This window comes from Schistocerca nitens, chromosome 9, assembly GCF_023898315.1.
Source record: "Schistocerca nitens isolate TAMUIC-IGC-003100 chromosome 9, iqSchNite1.1, whole genome shotgun sequence".
NCBI lineage: Eukaryota > Metazoa > Arthropoda > Insecta > Orthoptera > Acrididae > Schistocerca > Schistocerca nitens.
In genome coordinates this window covers 435345126-435372874 of record NC_064622.1, presented here as the reverse complement: position 1 = coordinate 435372874, position 27749 = coordinate 435345126, and the positions used below count along the sequence as shown (strand labels likewise).

The following is a 27749-nucleotide window of genomic DNA, read 5'->3' as shown; positions in this document are numbered from 1 at the left end:
ATTTTCCTTTTATCTGCTTATGTTTCCATTTATAAGATGACTGTATTCAAATGGCTCTGAGCACTAAGGGACTTAACATCTGAGGTCATCAGTCCCCTAGAACTTAGAACTACTTAAACCTAACTAACCTAAGGACATCACACACACCCATGCCCGAGCCAGGATTCGACCGTAGTGGTCGCGCGCTTCCAGACTGAAGCAGCTAGAACCGCTCGGCCACAGCGGCCGGCTAAGATGACTGTGTTTGCTATGGATCTGATTGCTTTTATGTTGTCTTGTCTGAAGTTGATTGTTTTATGGATTGTTTCGCGTATGGCCTTGGCGTCTTGATTATTTTCCGATTAGGAGAAGAGAACGCTCGACTGTTTTGATTTGGCTTGCTGTATGCGTTCTACTTTGCTTTCGGTTTTGAAGCTGAACTAGCGGCCGCAACCTTTTCTGATTTGATATCGGTTATTTCTGATTGCAGATGGTGAATTCGTTCCAGCCCACCTGGTACACTGCCGTTAGCTAATTCTTTACGTAAAAGCTCATTCTATATATACGAAGACAGTAACTTGTTCTCGAAAGAACAGTTATTGTTGATGACCGTGCAGCTTTTCCCTGGAATAAACGATGACTAACTGACAACCTCAGCTGCCGACAGGTGTTGTTGATATACCTCGATGTGGACAGCTGAAAATGTGTGCCCCGACCGGGACTCGAACCCGGAATCTCCTGCTTACATGGCAGACGCTCTATCCATCTGAGCCACCGAGGACACAGATGAATAGCGCGACTGCAGGGACTTATCCCTTGCACGCTTCCCGTGAGACTCACATTCCCAATTGTCCACAATTCTACATGTCTATAAGGTACAATACATATGTAGAATTGTGAACAGTTGGGAATGTGAGTCTCGCGGGAAGCGTGCAAGGGATAAGTCCCTGCAGTCGCGCTATTCATCTGTGTCCTCGGTGGCTCAGATGGATAGAGCGTCTGCCATGTAAGCAGGAGATTCCGGGTTCGAGTCCCGGTCGGGGCATACATTTTCAGCTGTCCACATCGAGGTATATCAACAACACCTGTCGGCAGCTGAGGTTGTCAGTTAGTCATCGTTTAAAGCTCATTCTCTTTATTTAACTCCTCATTCTGCCCTTCTAATTTTGCTTGAGTGATGACCCGTGCCCAAATTCTGTTTTCTACTGTTTCTGGTATTACTGTTATGGTTCTTTTATGCCTCAGTTCGTTTTCCTCAGTTGACGCGTCTGAGGATGTTACCGACGATGCCATTTCAGCAGACGTACTTCGTTTTATAGCGACAGTTTTTCTGCCGCTAGATGCGCTGTCATTCTGTTTTATTTCTGAAGTAACTGTGATTACGATTTTTGGTGATGCGCTGTCGCTACAAGGACTAGCGGCACCAGCAGAGAGTAGTTTTTTCCAGTAACCACGCTGTCTCGTGGATATCGCGACAGCGCAATTAGACAGTTACAAGCGCGTCCCAAATTCTTCGGTGTTGGAAGCAAAAGTCACTTCTATTTTCTGAAATAGAATCGGTTCCTAGTCTATTTTTCTGTAGCGTAGAAACAGAAAACAGGAGGGCACAAAAAAGTCACACGCCAGTTGAACGACGTTTCGAGGCCCTCTTGGTACTTTGCTTGTTTTTACTGACTTAAGGACGCCGTTGTTGCTGACGCGTCTTCCGTTCCCGCAGTCGCTGACGTCACACGCCGCCTCCGCCGCTGAAGCCGATGTCCCTGGTGGCTGATGCTGCGTCAACGGGTACCGGTGCGGCCGCTGCTGCTCAGTTAAGCCGCGCACACGTTTCGCAAACCGGCGTGGCGCGCCACGGCCCGGGCGGAGAAGTAATAATTGTTACACACAGGCCAAATCACGAAAAGTGCAAAAAAAAAAAAAAGTTCAAATGGCTCTGAGCACTTTGGCACTTAACATCTATGGTCATCAGTCCCCTAGAACTTAGAACTACTTAAACCTAACTAACCTAAGGACAACACACAACACCCAGTCATCACGAAAAGTGCACTCATGCTCATAAATTAAGGATAATTGCAGAATGTGATGCCACACAACGTGGCACAACACAAAACTGGAGCTAATAGGATAGGTACATAGGGAACACACATGACACAGATCTGCAAGTCCACGGTATTGGTGATACGTTGAGAAAACAGTCCCTAAACACATGTGCTACAAAACGCCACTGTTTCCTGCGCAAGTACCCCGACATCAATATGGGATATGATCACCATGCACACGTATACAGGCCGCACAACGGGTTGGCATACTCTGGATCAGTTGTCGAGCACCTGCTGGGATATAGCCTCCCACTCTTGCACCAGTGCCTGTCGGAGCTCCTGAAGTGTCGTAGGGGTTTGAAGACGTGCAGCGATACGTCGACCGAGAGCATCCCAGACGTGCTCGATGGAATTTAGGTCTGGAGAACAGGCAGGCCACTCCATTCGCCTGAGATCTTCTGTCTCTAGGTACTCCTCCGCGATGGCAGCTCGGTGGGGCCGTGTGTTGTCATTCATCAGGAGCAAGGTGGGAGTCACTGCACCTCTGAAAACGCGGGCATACTGGTGCAAAATGACGTCCCGATACACCTGACTTGTTGCAGTTCCTCTGTCAAAGAGATGCAGGGGTCTACGTGCACCAATCGTAATCCCACCCCACACCCTGAAACCACGACCTCCATACAGGTCCCTTTCAAGGACATTAAGGGGTTGGTATCTGGTTCCTGTTTCACGGGCTTTACGGGCTCTCTTGTCACCAGGGGTCAGTAGAATGCACCTTGCAGGTCTCCTGGCGGATAAACCATGTCTGTTCACTGGTCTGTAGACTGTGTGTCTGAAGACAACTGTTACTGTGGCTGCGGTAAGGTCCCGAGCAAGGCTACCTGCAGTACTCCGTGGCCGTCTGCGGGCACTGATGGTGAGATATCGGTCTACTTGTGGTGTTGTACACTGTGGACACGTTTCCTGTTTGCTGGAATCGTTGCCATAATCTTGAGATCATACTCTGTGGTACTCGGAGGACCCGTGCTACGAACTGCTTCGTTTGACCAGCCTCCAGTCGCCCTAGTATTCTACCCAACATAACGTCATCAATACGTGTTCTTCAACACACAGTCACCATTAGCACGTCTGAAAACGTCTGCACACTTACTCGCTGCACCGTACTCCGACATGCACCAACACACCTCTGCGTATGTGGACTGCTGCCAGCGCTACAGTGCGACGACCGCAGGTCAAATGCACCGCATGGTCATACTCCGAGGTGATTTAAACCTGCAAACCGCCCACCAGAGCGTTGTTTCATCATGTATCAGAATTATCCTTAATGTATGAGGGTGAGTGTATTTACACTTCTTTTATGATTATAATGTTAACCGCACGGACTGCGCTCACTCACACCGACATCAGTGGCACTACATGCACTCGCCAACCGTGCGCGAAAGTTAGTGGATTCGGTTTTGCAACGTAAGTACGTGATGAGACCAGAACGGACGTTAATGCACCACCGACACGGCGGCCATCTGGGATTATAGTGATACTGCTGGGATCTGGAGGGAAGTCGACGTTCTCACTCATCCCAAAGAGGTTCCACTGTGATCAGGTCGGGGCTCTGGAGAGGCCAGACCATTTTAGGAATGTTATTGTCCACAAACCATTGCGTCACAGATATTGCTTTATGTAAGGGTGCATTGTCATACTGATAGTCATCGACTCCGAATTGTTCCTGTGCTGGACGCAGTGCCAAATACTGTAAAATGTGTCCATATCTTTCCGCATTTATCGTTTTTTTAAGCGCAGTAAGGAGAGCACCACATAAGCACGGAAAACATCCCCATACTGTAATATGACCCCCTCCGTGGTTAACCGTTGGCGCTAGACGTGATGGCAGGTAACATTCTGTACACATTCGCAAAATCCAAATCTTTCCGTCAGGTTGCCACGGACTATAGTGTAATTCATCACTCCGATCACATGTTTCTAGTCATGGACTGTCCGAGTGCGTCGCTCTTTACACCACCTCAAGCGTCGCTTAGCACTGACTGCAGAAATGTTTGACATTTGAGGAGCTTCTCGGTCATTGCACCAAATTCTTTTTAATTCCCTACCTACATTCACTGTCCTAGCTGAACTACTGGTAGCATTTTGGAGCTCACGAGTACTCCGATTTCTTGCGATTTTTTCAACCATCCTGCGCAGTTCTCGACGATCCCCCCGTTCGTCAGTAAATGAGGTACGTTTGGTCTCGGTTTAGCTGCGCTTGTTCCTTAGCGTTTCCATTTCACAATAACATCACCAAAAATTTATTTAGACAGCTTTATAATGCTTGAAGCGTCCATACTGGATCTGTTACTCGGGTGACATCTAATGACTAGTCCACGTTCGAAGTCAGTGTGCTCTCCCGATCGACCTATTCTGCTGGTCTACTGACAACACGATACTCTGCTCCTCCTTTTATAATCGCTGGTTCGCCTCTAGTGACATCTAGTAGTCAATTCTGTATTACATAGGGGTGTTTGGATACTTTTAATCAGACAGTATACATAAGCGATCTATTAGACATGACCAGCAGCAATTGGGACGATCGTAAGGCACTGCAAAGAGACTTGGACAATATTCCCACTTGGTGAAATGTCAGTTTTCTTTAAATGTATGTAAATGAAAGGAAATGCCTACACCAAAAAGAAAAGATTCCATAAAACCCGATCGCAAGAACAGTGATGCACTTTATGATCACGTAATACCGAGGAGTAACATGAAATGAGATGAACACGTACTATGAGTATGAAAGGCGACTGAAAGACAGATTTTTGTATGTAAAGGACTCGCATGCAAGACGCTAGTGCCACCAATCGAAGTATTGCTGGAGCGTAGGGGTCCTTGTCAGTTAGGCATGATAACACATAGGGAGCAAATTGAAGGAACAACACTGGGATCGCAAGAGTTTGGTATCGCCCACATGGAAGTGTTACAGAGGAGACAAACATGGGAAAATTTTGGAGCAAAGGTGACGTACTTCTTGCGAGACCCTCTTGAATAAATTTAGAGAAACGAAGGTCTAGGAAGAATACAATAATTCTGCTTACTCTGTTCGTTATCTCTCGAAAGGCAGTCAAGAATAAGACAGGAGAGACAGGGTCCGAACAGAGGCATACAGATAGCCATTTTTGCGTCATACCATAGTGATAGAATAGAACAGAGAATTGCTAATAATGGTAACGTCCGCCATGCAAAGTAAGAAAGGTAGTCATACAGTTTTAATTATGTCCTCTAAAAATACAGTTATTTAATTAATTTTTTGTTTGTTTGCAGGTATATGTCTGCGAGCTTGGTACGCATTGTAATCGTTGCACCACATTACCATAGCCTGCCACAGAGGAATCCATGAAAGGGATCAATAAGAGCCGCGCGTAGTGGCCGTGCGGTTAGATGCGTCATGTCACTAATCGTGCGGCGTCTTCCGCCGGAGGTTCGAGTCCTCCCTCGGGCATGAGTGTTGTCTTTAGCATTAAGTTAGTTTAAGTAGTGTATAAGTCTACGAACCGATGACCTCACCAGTTTGGTCCCTTAGAAATTCACACACATTTGAACATTTTTTGGATCAATAAGATCCGTTTTGATAAAAGCTGAGTGCGACTTGCGTCTTGACTTCTTGTCACCTACTAGTTTATGTAATTTTTTTTCTCTCTGTTCTTCGTTCCGTAGCAGCATCACTCATATTGTCTCTGTTAAGGGAGAGTGTGGATGTGTTCATTTATTAATTATCTTCTTATTTAGTGCGTTTTTCTCTTTTACCATACTGTTGTGTACATTGTGTAATTGGGAGAATATAAGTGGTTTGAAATGCGCTCCAACGTATTCAAAGGGGTTCGTAGAATTGTAGACTCGTAGTACTAGCTTAACCTTTCGACCGCTTGAGGCAAAACCAGACACTAGTGACACTGGGTGGATGCACCGCTTCCCCTGAGTGCAGGAGCAGAATTTGGCAGCAAGTCCCATCACGCCTCCCGTCTCGCGAGCTTGGGGCGCGCTACAGAACGAACGCTAGTCACCGACTGATTCGTCTTGGTAAGCTACAAAGGTATCTGCTAGTTTGCTACGATTTCATGGCGAAGGTATTGCGTTACAGTATATCGGTTTGTGTTTGCACTTGGCTTAGGACTGTCTCTCGGAGTGACAAGCCACAGCTTTCGCCAATTTTGGTTATACTGAACCTTTTTTCGCTTTTTCAGTATTTCTCTTGGTCGCGCTTTGCTTTGTGAAAAAGACCGTTAAAGCTGGGATCCTGTGGCAATCTTTGTAGTGTAAAGATGAGGAATGTCATTTGAAAATAAGTTCTATGTTCTTATTATCTGCGGGTTGCATCTTGGCCATTTATTTTCTCGAAATTTCAGTGAGTTTTTCTTCATGTAGATTGACTGAATTTTGGCCATTAGCCCACAACGTGTGGTACATTTCAAAAGCTAGCTTTTATTGACCATGTTTAATCTATATATTTTGTACTCCTGAGTTCAATGAATAGCAGAAGGTCAATATTTTTGTCATTTATTTCGTACTTCATGAATTTTTACAAACTGATTTCTTTTCGATCATCAGGCCACCATGCGTATCATAGTTCAAACCTATCATTTCGTGATCATGTTTACTGCATAGATCTTTTTCTCTTGAACTCAATGAGTGTCAGCGTACCCATACTTTTTGAATTATTTCGTATTTTTGAATTTTTATAAACTGATTGATTTTCGCCCATCTGGCCACCACGTGTCTTAGTTTGAAGCTGTCATTTCATGAACGGAACACTTTCTGAACTGACTCCCTAGCTTTCTCATGCCTAAGAACGAGAGTCACATTTGTTTGTGGAAAGTTCCTGCCACTTAACAATTTTTACATTTTTGTACTTTTATATGCATTGGTGGTTGATTCTGACATACACATAGGCCAGCCTCCCAGGTATTACTCAGACCTTTCTACGTTCTATCAAGCGTTCATTTAGTTAGCATCCATTAGATAAATGTACAGATGCCTCTGATGTGAATGATTCGTATAAGCACCCCGTCTGGCATCTTTAGATCCTCGTAAAACGAGCTGACCTGTGACGAGGCGGTGCAGTTGCTGCGCGTAACCAAGGCACCTCACAACAATATGCACTTCAGGCGGCAGGGGGTTCTCTTCCTGCCAGTTGCACCTGATCACTAGGCGACTCAGTGCTCCTCTATGTGTGGCTGTGATTCGTATCTTACGGAGGACATATCAGATACTTCCTCATCTGAATTATTTGAACTGTGTGCAAGGAATAAATTTATTTAAGAAAATGGCCCTATGAAACATGAGACTTGGGTGGACCGTCTAGTAATACACTTGATTAGTGTCAGGGAGGTCATAAAAATACCAAATGAAACAAAATTCCAAATGAAATTAATGTATTACAAATTGCCGCTAGAAAGCAGAGACATGAATTTAACTGAACGATTTGACTGACGATCTGAAATCGCAAGAACGTAGGCTAAATGATTGTTGAACATTAATAATACTGTAGTTTCTCATGCCTAAGAACGAGAGTCACATTTGTTTGTGGAAAGTTCCTGCCACTTAACAATTTTTACATTTTTGTACTTTTATATGCATTGGTGGTTGATTCTGACATACACATAGGCCAGCCTCCCAGGTATTACTCAGACCTTTCTACGTTCTATCAAGCGTTCATTTAGTTAGCATCCATTAGATAAATGTACAGATGCCTCTGATGTGAATGATTCGTATAAGCACCCCGTCTGGCATCTTTAGATCCTCGTAAAACGAGCTGACCTGTGACGAGGCGGTGCAGTTGCTGCGCGTAACCAAGGCACCTCACAACAATATGCACTTCAGGCGGCAGGGGGTTCTCTTCCTGCCAGTTGCACCTGATCACTAGGCGACTCAGTGCTCCTCTATGTGTGGCTGTGATTCGTATCTTACGGAGGACATATCAGATACTTCCTCATCTGAATTATTTGAACTGTGTGCAAGGAATAAATTTATTTAAGAAAATGGCCCTATGAAACATGAGACTTGGGTGGACCGTCTAGTAATACACTTGATTAGTGTCAGGGAGGTCATAAAAATACCAAATGAAACAAAATTCCAAATGAAATTAATGTATTACAAATTGCCGCTAGAAAGCAGAGACATGAATTTAACTGAACGATTTGACTGACGATCTGAAATCGCAAGAACGTAGGCTAAATGATTGTTGAACATTAATAATACTGTAGTTTCAGCAAAGACCAGAATAAGAAGGGGATAAACGACGTTCGAAATCACCTGTGCAAATACGAACTGGCGGTACCCGTCCAGTAACTGCGTGGTTACGTCAAAATGCTGATTATCTGAGGCACGCGTACTACATCGGGAAATAAACTGAATGTGCCTGTAAGTGATGGCCATCAATATTTTCGAAATACGGATACTGTATGTTTAAACATGGGAAGTTTCTTTATCGATACAGAAGTCTTTTGAAACACCGTAACATCGACGTCTGCAACATCAAAGTTGTGGTGTCGATTGTTATCGACCACAGATGTTAGGACTTCGATGAGGAAATTGAAATCAGCACCGACGATTTACCAACAGCGCACATCCTTACGCTTAGCATCTAACTGTAACCAAAAAAAAGCGTGCTCCGACGACCAATCCACCTGCCATGAAATATGCTATTCAATAGCGCTTCAACCGCACGCGAGCTACGTGCCGGACATCCATCATGTTGGAAGTACATCGCCATTCTGTCGTGCAGTGAAACATCTTGTAGTAACATCGGTAGAACATTACCATTTAGATTGCCATCGATAAAATGGGAGCCAATCATCCTTCCTCCCATAATGCCGCACCATACATTAACCCGCCAAGGTCGCTGATGTTTCACTTGTCGCAGCCATCGTGGATTTTCCGTTGCCCAATAGTGCATATTATGCCGGTTAACGTTACCGCTGTTGGTGAATGACGCTTCGTCGCTAAATAGAACGCGTACAAAAAATCTTTCGTCGTCCCGTAATTTCTCTTTTGCCCAGTGGCAGAACTGTACACGACGTTCAAAGTCGTCGCCATGCAATTCCTGGTGCATAGAAATATGGTACGGGTGCAATCGATGTTGATGTAGCATTCTCAACACAGACGTTTTTCAGATTCCCGATTCTCGCGCAATTTGTCTGCTACTGATGTGCGGATTAGCCGCGACAGCAGCTAAAACACCTATTTGGGCATCATCATTTGTTGCAGGTCGTGGCTGACGTTTCAGATGTGGCTGAACACTTCCTGTTTCTTTAAATAACGTAACTATCCGGCGAACGGTCCGGACACTTGGATGATGTCGTCCAGCAGCATACATAGCACACGCCCGTTGGGCATTTTGATGACAATAGCCATACATCAACACGATATCGACCTTTTCCGCAATTGGTAAACGGTCCATTTTAACACGGGTAATGTATCACGAAGCAAATACCGTCCGCACTGGCGGAATGTTGCGTGATACCACGTACTTATACGTTTGTGACTATTGCAGCGCCATCTATCACAAAGCGAAAAAAAGAGGTCCAACTAAAACATTCATATATCTTTACGTACTACACGAATATGTAATAAAAAATGGGGGTTCCTATTTAAAAAAAAACGCAGTTGATACCTGTTTGACCTCTGGCAGCACCATCTAGCGGGCCAACCATAGCGCCATCTGGTTTCCCCCTTCAAGCTAGACGAGTTTCGTTCTTTGCAGTTTTTTCGTTTGATGCTCATTTCGTGAGATATTTGGCCCGTTCACTATTAATGGACCAGCCTGTATAATAGTCTTCCTTAGTCCCTTCTGATAGCTAGAAGTTAACATACAGTTCCATTTACAATAAACGTAGATGAGCATGTATCTATGACGTAAAAAGTATCAAGCTGAGAAACACCACTTATCCTAGCCGTGTGAACCTACCGTCAGGCTGCATACACTGACGGTGCCTGGCATGATAGCCGCACAGCCGGCCGGAGTGGCCGAGCGGTTCTAGGCACTACAGTCTGGAACCGCGCGAGCGCTACGGTCGCAGGTTCGAATCCTGCCTCGGGCATGGATGTGTGTGATGTCCTTAGGTTAGTTAGGTTTAAGTAGTTCCAAGTTGTAGGGGACTGATGACCACAGCAGTTAAGTCCCATAGTGCTCAGAGCCACTTGAACCATAGCCGCACTTGGCGTAGTTTACACGGAGATAACTGATTATGGCCCCTTGTTTTCAACTTTAGCACATTTCTCGGATACGTTTACGGAAAGTTTCAGTGCTAAAATTAAGGAGCGTCTTTTCAAATGCTTTTGTATCCTATTTAAAAAGTCCACTATATGATCAAAAGTATCCGGGAATCTATTAGCGACATTAATATGCGATGCTTTCAACCTTCACTTTTGTGACGACTTGATCTCTGTTGGCGACACTTTCAGTGAGACGTCTGAATGTCTGTGGAGGAGTGACAGTCCAATCTTGTTCAGGAGCAGGTGTGATATTGGACGCTGGGGCCTGTAGGGAAGTCGACGTTCTGACTCATCACAAACGTGTTCCGTTGGGTTCCAGTTTGGCCTCTGCACAGGCCAGTAAATTTCAGGAATGTTATTATCCACAAACTATTGTTTCACTGATGCTGCTATTTGTCACGATGACACAACCAATCATCATCTACAAAGTTGTTCACCCGCATTCAGCGTATTCGTAAGCACAATAAGAGGACCACGATCTCACCAAGAAAAACAGTCCCATACCATAACACCACGCACTCCGTACTTCACTGCTGGTGCTACACATGAAGGCAGGTGACTTTTCCATACGGGTCAGCGTAATTCACCACTCCATATCACTCGCCTTGAGTCATCCATTAGCCATTGGCGTCGCTGTTTACACTACCTTTAGTGTAGCTTAGTACTGACTACGAAAATGTGTGGCTTATGGGAAACTGTACGACCGTTCTACCCCGTTCTTTTTACTCCCTACACACAATCATTGTGCTAGCTGGACTACTGGTAGCACTTTGCAATTCACGGGTGAATCCTTCAGGTGATTTTTTTCAGTCATCATCAGCAATGCTCGGTGATCCCTGTTCATCAGTACTAACTTGAGGTCTGCCTGTCCTTGATTTAGGTGCGGTGGTTCTATCACATTTCCACTTGATAAGGCCTTTAGCGGCAACCGGCTTGGACAGGTTTATAAGCGTTGAAATATTCCTGATGGATTTGTTACTCGGGTGATATCCAAGTGACTGTTCCACATTCTATGTGACTGAGCCCCACTGAGCTGTCCACTCTACTGACTGTTACTGCTTCTCTGCTAGACAACACACTACTCTCCGCCTGCTTCTATACTGACGCGTCCACCTCTCGTGACATCTAGTGGTCAATTCCGCCTTATATAGGGGCGTCCGTTTACTTTTGATTAGATAGTATATATAATGATTTAAAATTGTTTACCTTTCTTGTGGTACAGGGAAGTCTCGTTTCCTTGATGACTCTGCAAAAGACGAAAAAATGTAGGTCATTCTAATTTGTGAGTATACATCAGGTGATTTAACAACGTTATATGCAAAAGAAAAGCTACTACAAATTGTATCTTTTAGTGGTCAATGTACCTCACAGGAATAAAATGTTAGGAACTGGAGATCGTTATTTTCCTGAATTCGTTCGAGTCACACTATACAAAACCTGCATCAGAAAAAAAATTAATCTACACATTTCTGTGTCTGATAAAATTAAACCTTTGTGTCAGTAAAAGATCTTGTCCAAAATTTAACCGTAGGGCTAGGTGCTGGCCCGTCCGACCGGTTAGTCTGATAGTTTGCGATAAATAACGGATAATGACATCTCCAGTGCTGCGATGACAAGATCTTTATTCGTTCGTTCAGTAATTAATACAGGACGTCTTTTAGACGCAGTGTACGTCAAGGCAAAACTCGCGCGAAAACGAATAAGTGACCTGTTGACTTGTTTCTCAAGAAAAATGGTTCAAATGGCTCTGAGCACTATGGGCCTTTAGATCTGAGGTCATCAGTCCTCTGGGACTTAGAACTTCTTAAACCTAACCAACCTAAGACATCACACACATCCATGCCCGAGGCAGGATTCGAACCTGCGACCGTAGCGGTCGCGCGGCTTCAGACTGAAGCGCCCTAGAACTGCTCGGCCACAACGGCCGGTGGTTTTTCAAGAACTAAGTATAAAAAAGGTACCTAACATGGAGAAAACAAGAACGTGTAAAAAAACTATATACACTCCTGGAAATTGAAATAAGAACACCGTAAATTCATTGTCCCAGGAAGGGGAAACTTTATTGACACATTCCTGGGGTCAGATACATCACATGATCACACTGACAGAACCACAGGCACATAGACAAAGGCAACAGAGCATGCACAATGTCGGCACTAGTACAGTGTATATCCACCTTTCGCAGCAATGCAGGCTGCTATTCTCCCATGGAGACGATCGTAGAGATGCTGGATGTAGTCCTGTGGAACGGCTTGCCATGCCATTTCCACCTGGCGCCTCAGTTGGACCAGCGTTCGTGCTGGACGTGCAGACCGCGTGACACGACGCTTCATCCAGTCCCAAACATGCTCAATGGGGGACAGATCCGGAGATCTTGCTGGCCAGGGTAGTTGACTTACACCTTCTAGAGCACGTTGGGTGGCACGGGATACATGCGGACGTGCATTGTCCTGTTGGAACAGCAAGTTCCCTTGCCGGTCTAGGAATGGTAGAACGATAGGTTCGATGACGGTTTGGATGTACCGTGCACTATTCAGTGTCCCCTCGACGATCACCAGTGGTGTACGGCCAGTGTAGGAGATCGCTCCCCACACCATGATGCCGGGTGTTGGCCCTGTGTGCCTCGGTCGTATGCAGTCCTGATTGTGGCGCTCACCTGCACGGCGCCAAACACGCATACGACCATCATTGGCACCAAGGCAGAAGCGACTCTCATCGCTGAAGACGACACGTCTCCATTCGTCCCTCCATTCACGCCTGTCGCGACACCACTGGAGGCGGGCTGCACGAAGTTGGGGCGTGAGCGGAAGACGGCCTAACGGTGTGCGGGACCGTAGCCCAGCTTCATGGAGACGGTTGCGAATGGTCCTCGCCGATACCCCAGGAGAAACAGTGTCCCTAATTTGCTGGGAAGTGGCGGTGCGGTCCCCTACGGCACTGCGTAGGATCCTACGGTCTTGGCGTGCATCCGTGCGTCGCTGCGGTCCAGTCCCAGGTCGACGGGCACGTGCACCTTCCGCCGACCACTGGCGACAACATCGATGTACTGTGGAGACCTCACGCCCCACGTGTTGAGCAATTCGGCGGTACGTCCACCCGGCCTCCCGCATGCCCACTATACGCCCTCGCTCAATGTCCGTCAACTGCACATACGGTTCACGTCCACGCTGTCGCGGCATGCTACCAGTGTTAAAGACTGCGATGGAGCTCCATATGCCACGGCAAACTGGCTGACACTGACGGCGGCGGTGCACAAATGCTGCGCAGCTAGCGCCATTCGACGGCCAACACCGCGGTTCCTGGTGTGTCCGCTGTGCCGTGCGTGTGATCATTGCTTGTACAGCCCCCTCGCAGTGTCCGGAGCAAATATGGTGGGTCTGACACACCGGTGTCAATGTGTTCTTTTTTCCATTTCCAGGAGTGTAGTAAGAATAAACGGCACGGAGTAACGGACACTACACAGCGCTCCGGCTGCCGGCGCGGAATTAAATCATCCGCGCAAAATATAATAGTTGCGGTGTGGCACACGGGTTATACACTCGTGAACCGAACTACGCTGCACTGCTAATAGTGGTCGCTACAAAAATGTTTTTATACATTTCAGAGATAATGAAAATGATCTGATTCAAGGATTGACCTGCAGTTTAGTTTGCAGGGCAACTGACGTGTTATTCTACGTTTAAAAATAAGATTTAAGAAAAGGACTTTCACCCCTAGAATGGTACTTTTACATTGTTCTTCTTTCTTCTTCAAAACCACCGCTCGTATAGCTGCTTAGAGTGTCTGCTGTTCAAAGAGAAATTCTTGACTCCTTGTCACCCTCGGCCGATGTTCTAGGATTATTCGGAAAGTAAGTTCCGACTGATCGCAAAATGGAAACCACTGTGATAATCAGAAATATTTTATCTGCCACATTTAGCTACAGCTTCCAGCCACTGCTCTACGTAGTCACCACTCCGACTTAGACATTTGTCGTAGCGTTATATCCAACTTTCCAATACCCTCGTCACAGAAGGCAGCCGCCTGTGCTTCCTGCTAATTCTCTACGCTCATCTATAGCTCGTTGTCTGTGCGAAAATGTTGTCTTCATAGCCAGTAGTTAATGTGAGCAGAGATGAAACACAGAGGAAGCCAATTACGGGCTGCAGTACGGGTGATCAAGCACTTCCCATCGGAAACGCTGCAGGAGCATTTTCATTGGCCCTGCAGTTTGCGACCGAGAATTGTCACAAAGCAGGAGCCGTATGATAGTTCTGTAATGTGGGCTGCATAACATCAGGCGAAATCTCTCACCAGGACCTCATAATTCGCGGGAGACTATTTTCTACACATCTTATGTGCTCACCATGCGCTCGGAACTGAAAAGAGCGAAGTGATGCAACCGACAGGCATACTAGAGACATTGCCGAACACATATGTGCAAGGTTTTATTAGATTTTCACAGTGGTTTCCATTTCTTGACCGATCGGAACGCCCGCATCTCGTGGTCGTGCGGTAGCGTTCTCGCTTCCCACGCCCGGGTTCCCGGGTTCGATTCCCGGCGGGGTCAGGGATTTTCTCTGCCTCGTGATGGCTGGGTGTTGTGTGCTGTCCTTAGGTTAGTTAGGTTTAAGTAGTTCTAAGTTCTAGGGGACTGATGACCATAGATGTTAAGTCCCATAGTGCTCAGAGCCATTTTTGAACCGATCGGAACTTACTTTCCGAAAAGCCCTCGTATATACTGTACTTGCATTATGGCCGGTCGGAGTGGCTGAGCGGTTCTAGGCGCTGCAGTCTGGAACCGCGCGACCGCTACGGTCGCAGGTTCGAATCCTGCCTCCGGCATGGATGTGTGTGACGTCCTTAGGTTAGTTAGGTTTAAGTAGTTCTAAGTTCTAAGGGACTGATGACATCAGAAGTTAAGTCCCATAGTGCTCAGAGCCATTTGAACCATACTTGCATTATTGTCTTCGCGACAAGTCGGCACGTAAACTTGTACTTCAGTGAGAGTTGAAGCGACTTGAGCGCACCGTCACGCGCTACTAGCGAGGAGAATAAGGCAAGAGCCGTAACTCGATTCCCCAGAAACTTCGCTCAGTGGAATAGGAGCCAAAATAAGCGAACCCGTGTCTCGGCTTATCCGTAGATATTTGACAGTTTCCAAGGAAACGACGGTCAAAATTTTTCGAGGTACTTTACGTCGCGCTTAGTGAATACTGCGGCACGGTGGCTAGCGTCGCGGATTTACATTTTTGCGACCCCGAAACCCGATTATTTATTTATTTATTGGAAGACTCCTTTTCGAGGGTACGATAAATCAATTTCGGTTTTACTTCTTTGTATTTAATTTTCGTTGCTCCCATACCTCCTTCATCATCGAGAGTGTCGTTCTTTTTCTTCTTGGGTACAGTTTCTTCCTTTTACAGGCCTCTTTCTTTCTGAAACCCTGCCTTTTGTCTTGCTTCTCTAAATATCTAATTCCTGTATTTCTCATATCTTTGTTAAGTTCGGTGAACCATGTGGATTTGGATTTGTACCTGTTTAATCAATTGAAGATCTGCTTGGTTAGTCTGTTATTATCAATTCGGTATATGTGGCCATAAAACTGCAGTCTTCTTTTCCTCATTACATGAGTTAACTTTTCGATTTTCAAATAAAAATCTCTGTTTGATCTTAATTTGTATTCAACATTACTATTACTTTTAGGTTCCAGTACTTTCCTCGGAATTCTTCTTTCAACTTTTTACAGTTCTTCAAGGTCCCCAAATCTTGTTAGTTTGTTTCTGGTGCTTACAGTGTTTCAGGCCCCACCACTGTTTGATTGTGTCATATTTTGTGTTCCTAACAAAGTTTTTGTTACATATGTTTTTCGTCATTTTATCTACTCTATTTTCTATAGCTTTTTATTCATTACCCTACGTATTTGAAACAGTTTTTTTTAGATATTGTGCTGTTATGAATTTTAAGACTTGCACGGGAATCATTGATATTTGTCATGATTTTTTTACAAAATTTATTCTTAGTCCTGTTTTGTCTGCTTGTTTCTCTAGTTCTGTGATTTGTTCTTTGTTACTATCCAATGAGTCAGTGATTAATGCCATATCATTTGGAAAAGCTAGACAATCTATCGTGATTTTATTTGGGTTTCTTCGTAGCTAAATATACTTAGTATTAACGGATTTTCTCCATTCTCTCTCTACCTTCTCTAACCCGCAGTTAAAAAGTAGAGGTGATTAGCAATCTGCCTGACTTACTCCTGATTGTATTTCAAAATGTTTTGACAGTTCCCTCATAATTTTTTTTTAAATTGTTGCTGTTAAAGTTCCTTTAATTATTTCTGTTGTGTTATTGTGGAGTCCAAATTGCTTTAAAATGATGATCAGTGCATTTGTATCAATAGAGTCATTTGCTTTTTTAAAATCTACAAAAGTTATCGCGTATTACAAGTTTCTAATTTTGCTCATTTCTGTTATGTTCTTTAGATTTAGTATTTGCTCTGCACAAGATCCTCCCTTTCTAAACCCTGCTTGATACCCTCCTATTTTTGTGTCGACTATTCCTTCAGCCCTCTTTAAATGTCCCACAGATAAGACTTTGGATGTTACTGGTAAGAGGGATACCCCTCTATAATTGTTAGGATCAGTTTTCTTTCCCTTTTCACGATATATATATATATTAACTCTGATGTCCATTCTAAATTTAAGCTGTTTGTTGTCCATATTTCATTATTAATGATTTCTGTTATACATAAAACAAAGTCGTTGTTATTTTTATTTTTCGTTTATCTACCTATGTCCGTAAAAGAAGACTTCGCGAATGCTTTCCAATGTGTTTTGAAATAACGTTGTCATTATCCGTCTAATAGTTGCACCCCTGGTGAATGAATTAAAAAAAAAAGCTAAATGAATTGAAAAATTATCTGAAATTGTTTTCGGTGAAATTTCTGAAGCATATCTTCATTCATAATCAATTGCAGGCGCCAGTTTTCGTAAAGTGATCCGTAGCGCTTGGCTTGTTGCGAATTTATGGCCAACGCATGAAATCTTCAATAGCATTAACGACGTTTCTCTCCCGAGTGAGATTCATACGAAGAAATGTGGCTGTGGCAAACCTGCCTTCACGCGTGCTCATGGTGTTCGGAATTTGCGTTTCGAATGTTTCTACGGTCGGTATCACCCAAGGAAGTGAACCATATCTTCCTGCAGAATAAAAATAAAAATAAAACATTAGAATTAAGAGCTGATATAACAACATGAGAATTAAAAAAAAAATTGTAACTCTTGAAAATGCCGTACACATACTGGGTGACAATTATTGATCTACATGAAATAAAATCGTCATAAATTCTGAACGGTTTGCGTTAGGACGTTCAAACTGGACGGTTGGCCGCGGGGCATGATGGGAATTAGTATACACATGCATAAGTGGTTTAGTGACGAAACCCACTTTCATTTGGATGGGTTCGTCAATAAGCAAAATTGGCGCATTTGGGGATCTGAAACCCGCTTTCGCCATCGAGAAGTCTCTTCTCTCTTAACGGATGACGGTGTGGTGTGCAGTGACCAGTCACGGAATAATTGGTGCGATATTCCTTGATGGCACGGTGACTACCGAACGGTACGTGAAGGTTTTGGAAGATGATTTCATCCCCATTATCTAAAGTGGCTCTGATTTCGACCAGATGTGGTTCATGCAAGACGGAGCTCGACGCCATCAAAGCAGGAGGGTTTTTGTTGTCCTGGAGGAGCACTTTAGGGACTGCATCCTGACTCTGGTGTACCCAGAGGCCACTGGTATGGGCATCGATTGGCTGTCATATTCACGAGATCTGAACACATGTGATTCCTTTTTGTTGACTGTATTGAAGACAAGGCGTACAGCAATAACCCCAAAACCATTGTTGAGCTGAAAACAGCCATTCAGGAGGTCATCGACAGCATCGATGTTGGGGCACTTCAGTGGGTCATGCAGAATTTCGATATTCGTCTGCTCCACATCATCGCTAATGATGGTAGGTAATCAAACGTGTCATAACGTAAATCAGAATATCTGTTGTTATGTTTACATGTTGAATAAAGTGTGTGCACGATGTAGTTTCTAACTAATTTACGTTTTTTGCATATAGTTCAATGATTGTCACCCTGTATATTGTACGTATAACAAATGTATGATACTGATTGTGAAACTCAGTTGTAATTTTACAATTAATGTATAGCCCTCGTGTACCCCGACTTCATAAGAAACGTTCGTGTAGTAACCTTGTATGGACATGGGTAGATAAATGAAAAACAAGAAATAATATAAAAGACAATAAATAAAAACAATGATTGGGTTTCACTCACGGGACGCAAAAAGTGGAAGGCCGCGACACTAGTCACTGTGCCAGCATTTGGACTGAGCTTATAGCGTGATAAAGCCATGTAAATTACCTCGAAAACTTTGTAGGACGTTTTCTCAGGAACAGTCGAGTATCTGCGGATAAGCCGAGAGACGTGTTCGCTTATTTTGGCTCCTCTTCCATTGAGCGAAGTTTCTGAGGAATCGGGTAATGGCACTTGCATGTTCTGTAATGCCACACTTCAATAATAATAACAATTTAATTATAAGTTGAAAACTGTCCACTGGTATTAAAAATAATAATCGGCTTCGAATTCGGTTTCGTCGTAAATCGGTTTGAGAGTCTTTTTCTTCTTTTCCTTCTACCTTCGTCCCCCACCAGCAGAGTGTCGGCGTAGCTCTTACTGGATTTTGCATCTTTAATTTAAGGGATGGCTGTTGTCCTTCCTGTCACCACCCCGTTACATCCTGGGAAGGAATATATGTGTAAATAGGTTTGAGAATAACATACAAAATAATTACAGGAGTCGTAAAGGCGCAAAAATAATTGCGGTCCTTTAATTTTGTGGATTGCGTGCGTTTTGCGCAGAGACCTCACGCCAGTTCCCTCGGCCCCGCTGATGTCCCTGGTGATGTGCAGGAGTCGCGAAACGTCCTTTCCCGCGGATGGAAAACATGCGCAGTCTCGTGTCTCAATTATTACCTCGCAGAAGAGGAGCCGAGTCAACAAAATCTGTCTTGTTTTATACTTACAACCGGAAGCTCTAACGACAACGGACACACTTTTAGGTAAAATAGCATTGTTAATTATCTTGCCACTGCATTTGCGTGCAAAGATGAGAGAGTATATTCATAAGTCTGGTAAATAAATAAATGGACGACTCCCATCCCAGCCTGGTGCAAGTATTTCTATCTGAGGCCACTTCGGCGGCTTTTGTGTGAATTTCGTTGCTCGTTTTACTCGAACAACTCGCATTTGACCTCATGGTATCGCCCCTGCTGCACATCTTTCCACTACAGAAAAATCTGAACTGATCGTCGTAACTGGAACCGGGACTTCTGCGTCAGTAACCGGGACGTCGACCACTATACTAACGAGACAATTTCAAGTCTTGTAGAAGAGTAATAAAAAATTACCCTGCCTACAAATATAGTGAAACATGCAGAAGGAGAGGAGGAAACCAAATGATATTTCGCGGGTTGAGAGAGTACGCAATGTTATTTCAGTGATTACAAAATCGAGTCAAATTTACAAAGAGCGCACTTATGAGAATGACTTTGCGCTCTCTCTGGCCTGTATGCATGCGGTGATTCGGTTAGGAAGCGTATTACAAAACCGTTGAGAACCTCATGAGACAAAGCTGGCCCACAGCTGTTGTAACCGGTCCTTGATATCCTGGATGTGCTCGATGGGGTTTAGTTCTGGAGAACAGGCAGGCCATTCCATTCGCCTGATATCGTTTCAAGGTACTCTTCCACGATGGCATCTTGCTGTGGCCGTGCGTTGTCGTCCATCGGGAGGAAGGTGGGGCCCACTGCACCCCTGAAAAGGCGGACATACTGGTGCAAAATGACGTTCCAATACACCTGAACTGTTACAGTTCCTCTGTCAAAGACATGCAGGGGTGTACGTGCACCAATCATAATCCCACCCCACACCATCAAATCACGACCTCCATACAGGTCCCTTTCAAGGACATTAAGGGGTTGGTATCTGGTTCCTGGTTCATGCCAGATGAAAACCCGGCGATAATCACTGTTCAGACTATACTGGACTCGTCCGTGAACATAACCTGGGACCACTGTTCCAATGACCATGTACAGTGTTCTTGACACCAGGCTTTACAGGCTCTCCTGTGACCAGGGGTCAGTGGAATGTACCTTGCAGGTCTCCCGGCGAATAAACCATGTCTGTTCAGTCGTGTGTAGACTGGAGGCAACTGTTCCAGTGGCTGCAGTAAGGTCCCGAGCAAGGCTACCTGCAGTACTCCGTGACCGACTGAGGGCACTGATGGTGAGATAGGTCTTCTTGTGGTGTTGTACACTGTGGACGTCCCGTACTGTAGCGCCTGGACAAGTTTCCTGTCTGCTGGAATCGTTGCCATAATCCTGGGATCACACTTTGTGGCACCGAAGGGCCCGTGCTACGACCTGCTGTGTTTGACCAGCCTTCAGTCGCCCTAGTATTCTGCCCCTCAGAACGTCATCAATATGTGTTCTTTGAGCCATTTTCAACACACATTTACCATTAGCACATCTGAAAACGTCTGCACACTTACTCGCTTCACCGTACTCTGACATGCACCGACACACCTCTATGCTTACTGCTGCCAGCGCCACCGTGCGACGACCGCAGGTCAAATGCACAGCATGGTCACACCCCGAGGTGATTTAAACCCGCAAACCACCCACCAGAGCGTTGTTTCGCCATGTATCAGCATTATCCTTAAGTTATGAGTGTGAGTGTATATTGTCGACAGCCCCAAACACACTACCTGATAAAGAAAGTGAAGCACACAGAAGACCTGGTCGGTTTTCAATGTAACTTCGTACATATACACACCATTGGCGGGTATGTGAATGATTAGAGTTGTAATCTCCGCGACAGGTAGGACAGTCAGCAGAATTAATTAGCGTTTTTCGTGTTTAGTGTTGTTACCTGGCCTAGTTCGGTATATAGGCAGCGTGAAAAGAGCTAGATGTTGAGTGATCGCCGTGAACGATACGGGAATACCACATACTCGTGTGCGACAGCGTTATCAGCACCTGACAGTGAGAAAGGCAGCTCATACCGCATCTCCATTTGGATGGCTGGTCGAATCACTCAATATCCAGAGTTCAGGGGTTGGGGATGTGACAATGGCCAGATGCTGGACTGCATGAGAAAGTGAAGGCAGACAAACTCATAGTCAAGGTTCCCATCGACGGCGTCTGACCGCTACAAGACAGCACCGCCACATTGTGTACCAGGTACATGGTCACCCCTTCACATCTGCGCGTGCCATCCGGTAACGCTCCCTGCAACATTCCGTCTCAACCAACTCCATTCGTTGGAGAATAGCAGCAACCAGACAAGAGAAATGCCATCCAATAGATTGGTTGCCGTTAATAACACGATACAAATTATTGCACTTGGAGCGGTGCTGTGGCCGGTGAGCATGGAAAGGCGTCGCATTGTTTTCAGGGATGAAACGCAGTTCTGCACTACCGTGGATGACTATCGTCGGTGAGAATGACAGCAACGTGGAGAGACGTCCCATTCTTGCAATGTTTTGGAGACGTACAGAGGCTTTCCTACTGGCTTCATTTGGGGAGCCATCGAGTATGACTTCAAATCACGGCTGGTAGTCATTGAGGGAACTCTGGCGGCGCAACGGTACGTGACGGATGTTCTGTGTCGCCTATATCGGTACATAACAATGTAAAAAATGGTCCTACAGAACCGAACAACGTAGAAAATAAGGCAATAAGCAATAGCCACGACAGAGATAAATTGTTTGGGGCTAAATTCATTAGAATAATTCTTACTTGAAACATGCTTGCATTTCACAGAACTGAATAAAACTACCTATTGATGATGGCAAGAAGTAGCTGAATAATATTTGGGAATTTACTAACAACAGTTGTTTGCATATTGGGCGGACGTGCATTCCCATTATCTGGTAGGAGAATTTGACATATGCCTACATCAACGTGTACACATTTTGTAAGTGGGCTGTTTTTGTGTTGGAAGCGCTGTGTAGCGCTTTGCATTGGATCTCTGACTGCGCTTTCTTTGTAAGAGACTCTGTGGTTGGTTGGACTCGTTGTTGGAAGTTAATCGCCAGTACTATTGGGCAGCTGAAAGTTGGTCGCCAGCAGTGATGGAAGTACTGTTGTGCAGTTGGAGGTGAACAGCCAGCAGTGATGGATGTCAGACGCGAGAAGTTAACATTAATGGTGGATAGTGGTCTGAAGTGTTAGCGTAGGCTAACACTCTGTACATGTTCGACTTGGAGATTGAATATTATTTATGATTATATACCTTTGTACTAGATTTCAATGACTGTTTGTATTCGTGTTTGAACTGGATGTCACATTATTAAGGTAAAAAATACATTATTTAGTTTGCAACAAAAACTTTCCTTTGGTAACCGCATGCCTATTAGTAGTTAGTGGCTTTAGTAGTTAGAATCTTTTATTTAGCTGGCAGTATTGACGCTTGCTGTATTGCAATAGTTCGCGTAATAAAGATTTTTTTGAGGTAAGTGCTTAATGAATGATTTGTTTTTAGTCAGGGCCATTCTTTTGAATTAATTATTTGAAGTCAGGTTATCCTTTCTTTTAAGCAGTCAGATTGCGTTGGGCTGGGATGTTGTGGGTCTCAGTCATTCAGCAATTTAAGTACAGACCGACTCATTTAAATACAGAAGTTTCAATTATACTCCGCATGTAGAGCGTACTTCTGGCACCCACACCTTTTCCGCCCTTTCTTATTCCATTTGCGAATGGCACGCGGGAAGAACGATTATCAGTAAAGCTCCGCAAAGGCTAAAATTTCTCTGATTTTCTCGTCATGTTCATTTCGTGAGACGTACGAGGAGCATTCGGCAAGTAACGCAACACATTTTTTTCTCGGCCGAAATAGGTTAAAAAATGCGGAATTGGTTTGGGAAATGTTTCAGCTCCTATGGTTACATGAAGTTCCGATAGATGGCGGTCTATACGCAGCCTTCAAAATGACGTCTTTAATTTAGGTTCGTTTCAATCAGAGAGCTGTCATTGAGTTCCTTTTGGTGAAAAACCAAAGCACCACAGATATTCATAGACGCTTGCAGAATGTCTACGGTGACACTGTACTGAGCAGAAGAACGGTTAGCCATTGAGCATCTGCCACCATCGCAACAAGGTCGCGCGAACGTGTCCGATCTCAATCGTGCCAGCTGGCCAAACCCAGCTGTGACTCCTGCAGTGTTGGAACTTGTGGATACTGTCATTCCAGTTTATAAACGGATCACAATCAAACAAATCGATGCACAATTGGACGCCTCTTCTGGCAGTGCTGACACACTCGTACACCAGTTGGGGTATTCAAAGGTGTTTGCCTGCTGGGTTGCTCGCCGCCTAACAAAAGACCATAAAGAGCAACGGAGGACCATCTGTGCTGAACTGCTTGGGTACTACGTGGCTGATCGTGACAATTTTTTTATCGAAAATCGTCACAGGCGATGAAACTTGGATTCATGACTTCGAACCGGAAACAAAACGGCAATCCATGGAGTTGCGCCACACCACCTCGACTATGAAGAAGAAGTTCGGAGCCGCACCCTCAGCCGGTATAGTCAAGGCAAAGATCTCCTGGGACTGTGAAGAGGTTACTCCGTTTGCTGTCATCCCTCATGTTGCAGCGATCAACTCTGCCGTGTCTTGTGCTACCATCAGGAAACTGAAGGAACGACTTCTCCGTGTTCGTCTCCTTCTCCATGACAACGCAATGCCTCACCCAAGTCTGCGCACCCGAGAGGAGCTCACGGAACTTCACTGGACTGCTCTTTCTCATTCGTCCTTACAACTCGGATCTCGCACCTTCCGACTTACATCTGTTTGGCCCAATGAAGTATGCACTCCTAGGGAAGCAGTAGATGGATGGTGGAGAGCCTATAGATGCGTGTTCGTCTCCTTCTCCATGACAACGCAATGCCTCACCCAAGTCTGCGCACCCGAGAGGAGCTCACAGAACTTCACTGGACTGCTCTTTCTCATTCGTCCTTACAACTCGGATCTCGCACCTTCCGACTTACATCTGTTTGGCCCAATGAAGTATGCACTCCTAGGAAAGCAGTAGATGGATGGTGGAGAGCCTTTAGATGCGTGTTCGTCTCCTTCTCCATGACAACGCAACGCCTCACCCAAGTCTGCGCACCCGAGAGGAGCTCACAGAACTTCACTGGACTGCTCTTTCTCATTCGTCCTTACAACTCGGATCTCGCACCTTCCGACTTACATCTGTTTGGCCCAATGAAGTATGCACTCCTAGGAAAGCAGTAGATGGATGGTGGAGAGCCTATAGATGCGTGTTCGTCTCCTTCTCCATGACAACGCAACGCCTCACCCAAGTCTGCGCACCCGAGAGGAGCTCACAGAACTTCACTGGACTGCTCTTTCTCATTCGTCCTTACAACTCGGATCTCGCACCTTCCGACTTACATCTGTTTGGCCCAATGAAGTATGCACTCCTAGGGAAGCAGTAGATGGATGGTGGAGAGCCTATAGATGCGTGTTCGTCTCCTTCTCCATGACAACGCAATGCCTCACCCAAGTCTGCGCACCCGAGAGGAGCTCACAGAACTTCACTGGACTGCTCTTTCTCATTCGTCCTTACAACTCGGATCTCGCACCTTCCGACTTACATCTGTTTGGCCCAATGAAGTATGCACTCCTAGGAAAGCAGTAGATGGATGGTGGAGAGCCTATAGATGCGTGTTCGTCTCCTTCTCCATGACAACGCAACGCCTCACCCAAGTCTGCGCACCCGAGAGGAGCTCACAGAACTTCACTGGACTGCTCTTTCTCATTCGTCCTTACAACTCGGATCTCGCACCTTCCGACTTACATCTGTTTGGCCCAATGAAGTATGCACTCCTAGGGAAGCAGTAGATGGATGGTGGAGAGCCTATAGATGCGTGTTCGTCTCCTTCTCCATGACAACGCAACGCCTCACCCAAGTCTGCGCACCCGAGAGGAGCTCACAGAACTTCACTGGACTGCTCTTTCTCATTCGTCCTTACAACTCGGATCTCGCACCTTCCGACTTACATCTGTTTGGCCCAATGAAGGATGCACTCCTAGGGAAGCAGTAGATGGATGGTGGAGAGCCTATAGATGCTGCGAGACGGTTGGCTCCCACCTCGGCCAGTACAGTGCTACCATGCTGGCATACGGGACCTCGCAGTAAGGACGTCGCGTTGCACGGAGATTATGTTGAAAAATAGGGTTTGTGGCCAAAAGAGAGGGGAATAATGTGGTGTATCGTAATCCTGAATAAAACCAACCCGCCTTCAGAAAATAGTGTTGCATTAGTTATTGAACACCCTTCGTATATCGGAAGAAGTAATATTTTGTACTTTTCTTGGAATGCACGCTCTCGAAGTTTCAGTAGTAGAACTGTCGCTGATGCACGGCGCCTTCCTAGTACCCTCTACTGTTTCAGTTTGTTGACAGCCTCTGTAATATTATCGCGGCGACTAAACAATCCCCTAATGAAACGGACCGCCCTTCATCGCATGTTCCCTATCTCCTCTATTAATTCTACCTACAAAGGGCTCCAGACGGATGAACAATTCTCGCACTCGGTTGAACAAATGTTTCGTTAGGCACTTTTTTTCAAGTTAAAATTACATTTCCTTCAGATTCTTCCAATGAACCTCAGTCTGACTCTAAGCACTATGGAACTTAACATCAGAGGTCATCAGTCCCCTAGACTTAGAACTACTTAAACCTAACTAACCTAAGACATCACACACATCCATGCCCGAGGCAGCATTCGAACCTGCGACCGTGTCGGTTGCGCGGATCCAGACTATAGCGCCTAGAACCGCTCGGCCACTACGGCCGGCGGGGTGGGAAGAGGGCTGGAGGCAAGACTCTTAAAAGTTCCAGTTTTTATATAAATGAGTTTATCGGTTTGTAGATGTGATGCCACAAGAACTAAATTTTATTTGTGGTACGGAAAAATTTTCATATCCCAGAGAACTGAAGTTTATCCATTCATTTCTAGAAGTGTAAGAGATTTCTGTAATGAATAAAATACTGTATTTCATATAACAGGTTCGATGGGGCACGTGCCCCTATTTCCCCCCCCCCCCAAAAAAAAACACTACCATCACCGCTGAGGACGCCTATGGTTCCTCGCTTAATGTGAAACTTGCAGCGCCCAAGCGCCAACCTTCGGGGTAGTATTCTACTCAGCCTGTCGCATATCTGCATCTCGTTGGCTCGTCGCGGCGAAAGCAGCGATTTGAGCCAATCTGGCGCGATCCCATGGTCAAGGTCCGGAGCGCTGTCCGTTACACTGCACGCACCGGCACGCAGCGATCACCTCTCCACTCTGCGTCGCCAAGTTCGCGACTCTGCGGCCCATTTGGACAAGTCTAGACTCGCGGAATTTTGGCTGCACTGCCGGGCTCGCACACAGTTGCGCATTCCAGTTAAAGAGTCCTCCAATGGAAGTTGCTTTCGGGAGGAAGTAAGGAAGAAATGTGATGGTTCAGCGTCCCGATTTTTACGAGGTCATTAGAGACAGAGCATGAGGTCGCTTTCGAAGGGAATACCCAAGCATTTACCTTAAGCGATTTAGGGAAACCACTACACCATCAGCGGGTATTAAACTGTAATATGATTCATCAAGTGTCCACTGGCAGTATTCCTCCGCCCATACACTGCTCACAGTGTGCACAGTGGCGTTGCATGAAGAGAGGTACACTATATGATGAAAACGACCCAGACACCCAAGGGCGTACCCAGGATCTGAACTACGGAGGGGGGGGGGGGGGGGGGGGCAGGTCATACTAGTCTCAGGAAACAAGGACTCGAGACAACGTACAGCACTTCTTATTAAATAAAACAGTAAACCAGTGAAAAACTGCTTTTAATAAACATTTTAAATACAAGAATGCACATGTACAATCCGAGAAAACATGCAGCATTTCTTATTAAATAAAACGGTAAACTAGTGAAAAACTGCGAATATCTTCTAGGGGGGGGGGGGGGCAGCTGCCACCTGCCCCCCTGCCCCTCGCTAGGTACGCCCATGCAGACACCACTAGACAATGCGGATCGACCACTTGATGTCATAAGAAGCGTAGCCGCGTGTTTAAAAGGACGCGGAGAGTACTGTGACGTCAGTAGAGAAGCAGTAACAGCAGTAACAGTCAGGAGAACTGAGTAACTTCAAACGTGCGCTAGTCATTCGATGACACCTGAGGAACAAACTCTTCAGGAACATTTCAACCCTTCTAATGCTGGCCAAGTCGACTGTTAGTGATATGACTGTGAACTGGAAATGCGAAGGAAGACCCACAGATAGACGAAGATCAGCCATTTCTTATGTACTAACGGACAGGGAGCGTACAGCGTTGTGGAGGGTGGCTGTAAAGAATCGCCTGAAAGGAGTGGATG

The 27749-nt window shown here is 45.4% G+C and overlaps 1 protein-coding gene across 2 annotated transcripts in view; it reads right to left on the bottom strand.

Annotated features, from left to right (window-relative positions):
* Positions 1-27749, bottom strand: part of LOC126202878 (uncharacterized) — a 279984-nt gene that overhangs the window by 105676 nt on the left and 146559 nt on the right. The window contains exon 3 of one of the 2 annotated variants that reach the window (XM_049936918.1): positions 11484-11523. The exons of the other annotated variant lie outside the window; for it this stretch is intronic. The gene's annotated coding sequence lies outside the window, so the exon portion shown is untranslated. The remainder of the gene's footprint in view (positions 1-11483; positions 11524-27749) is intronic. 2 annotated transcript variants of the gene reach the window in all.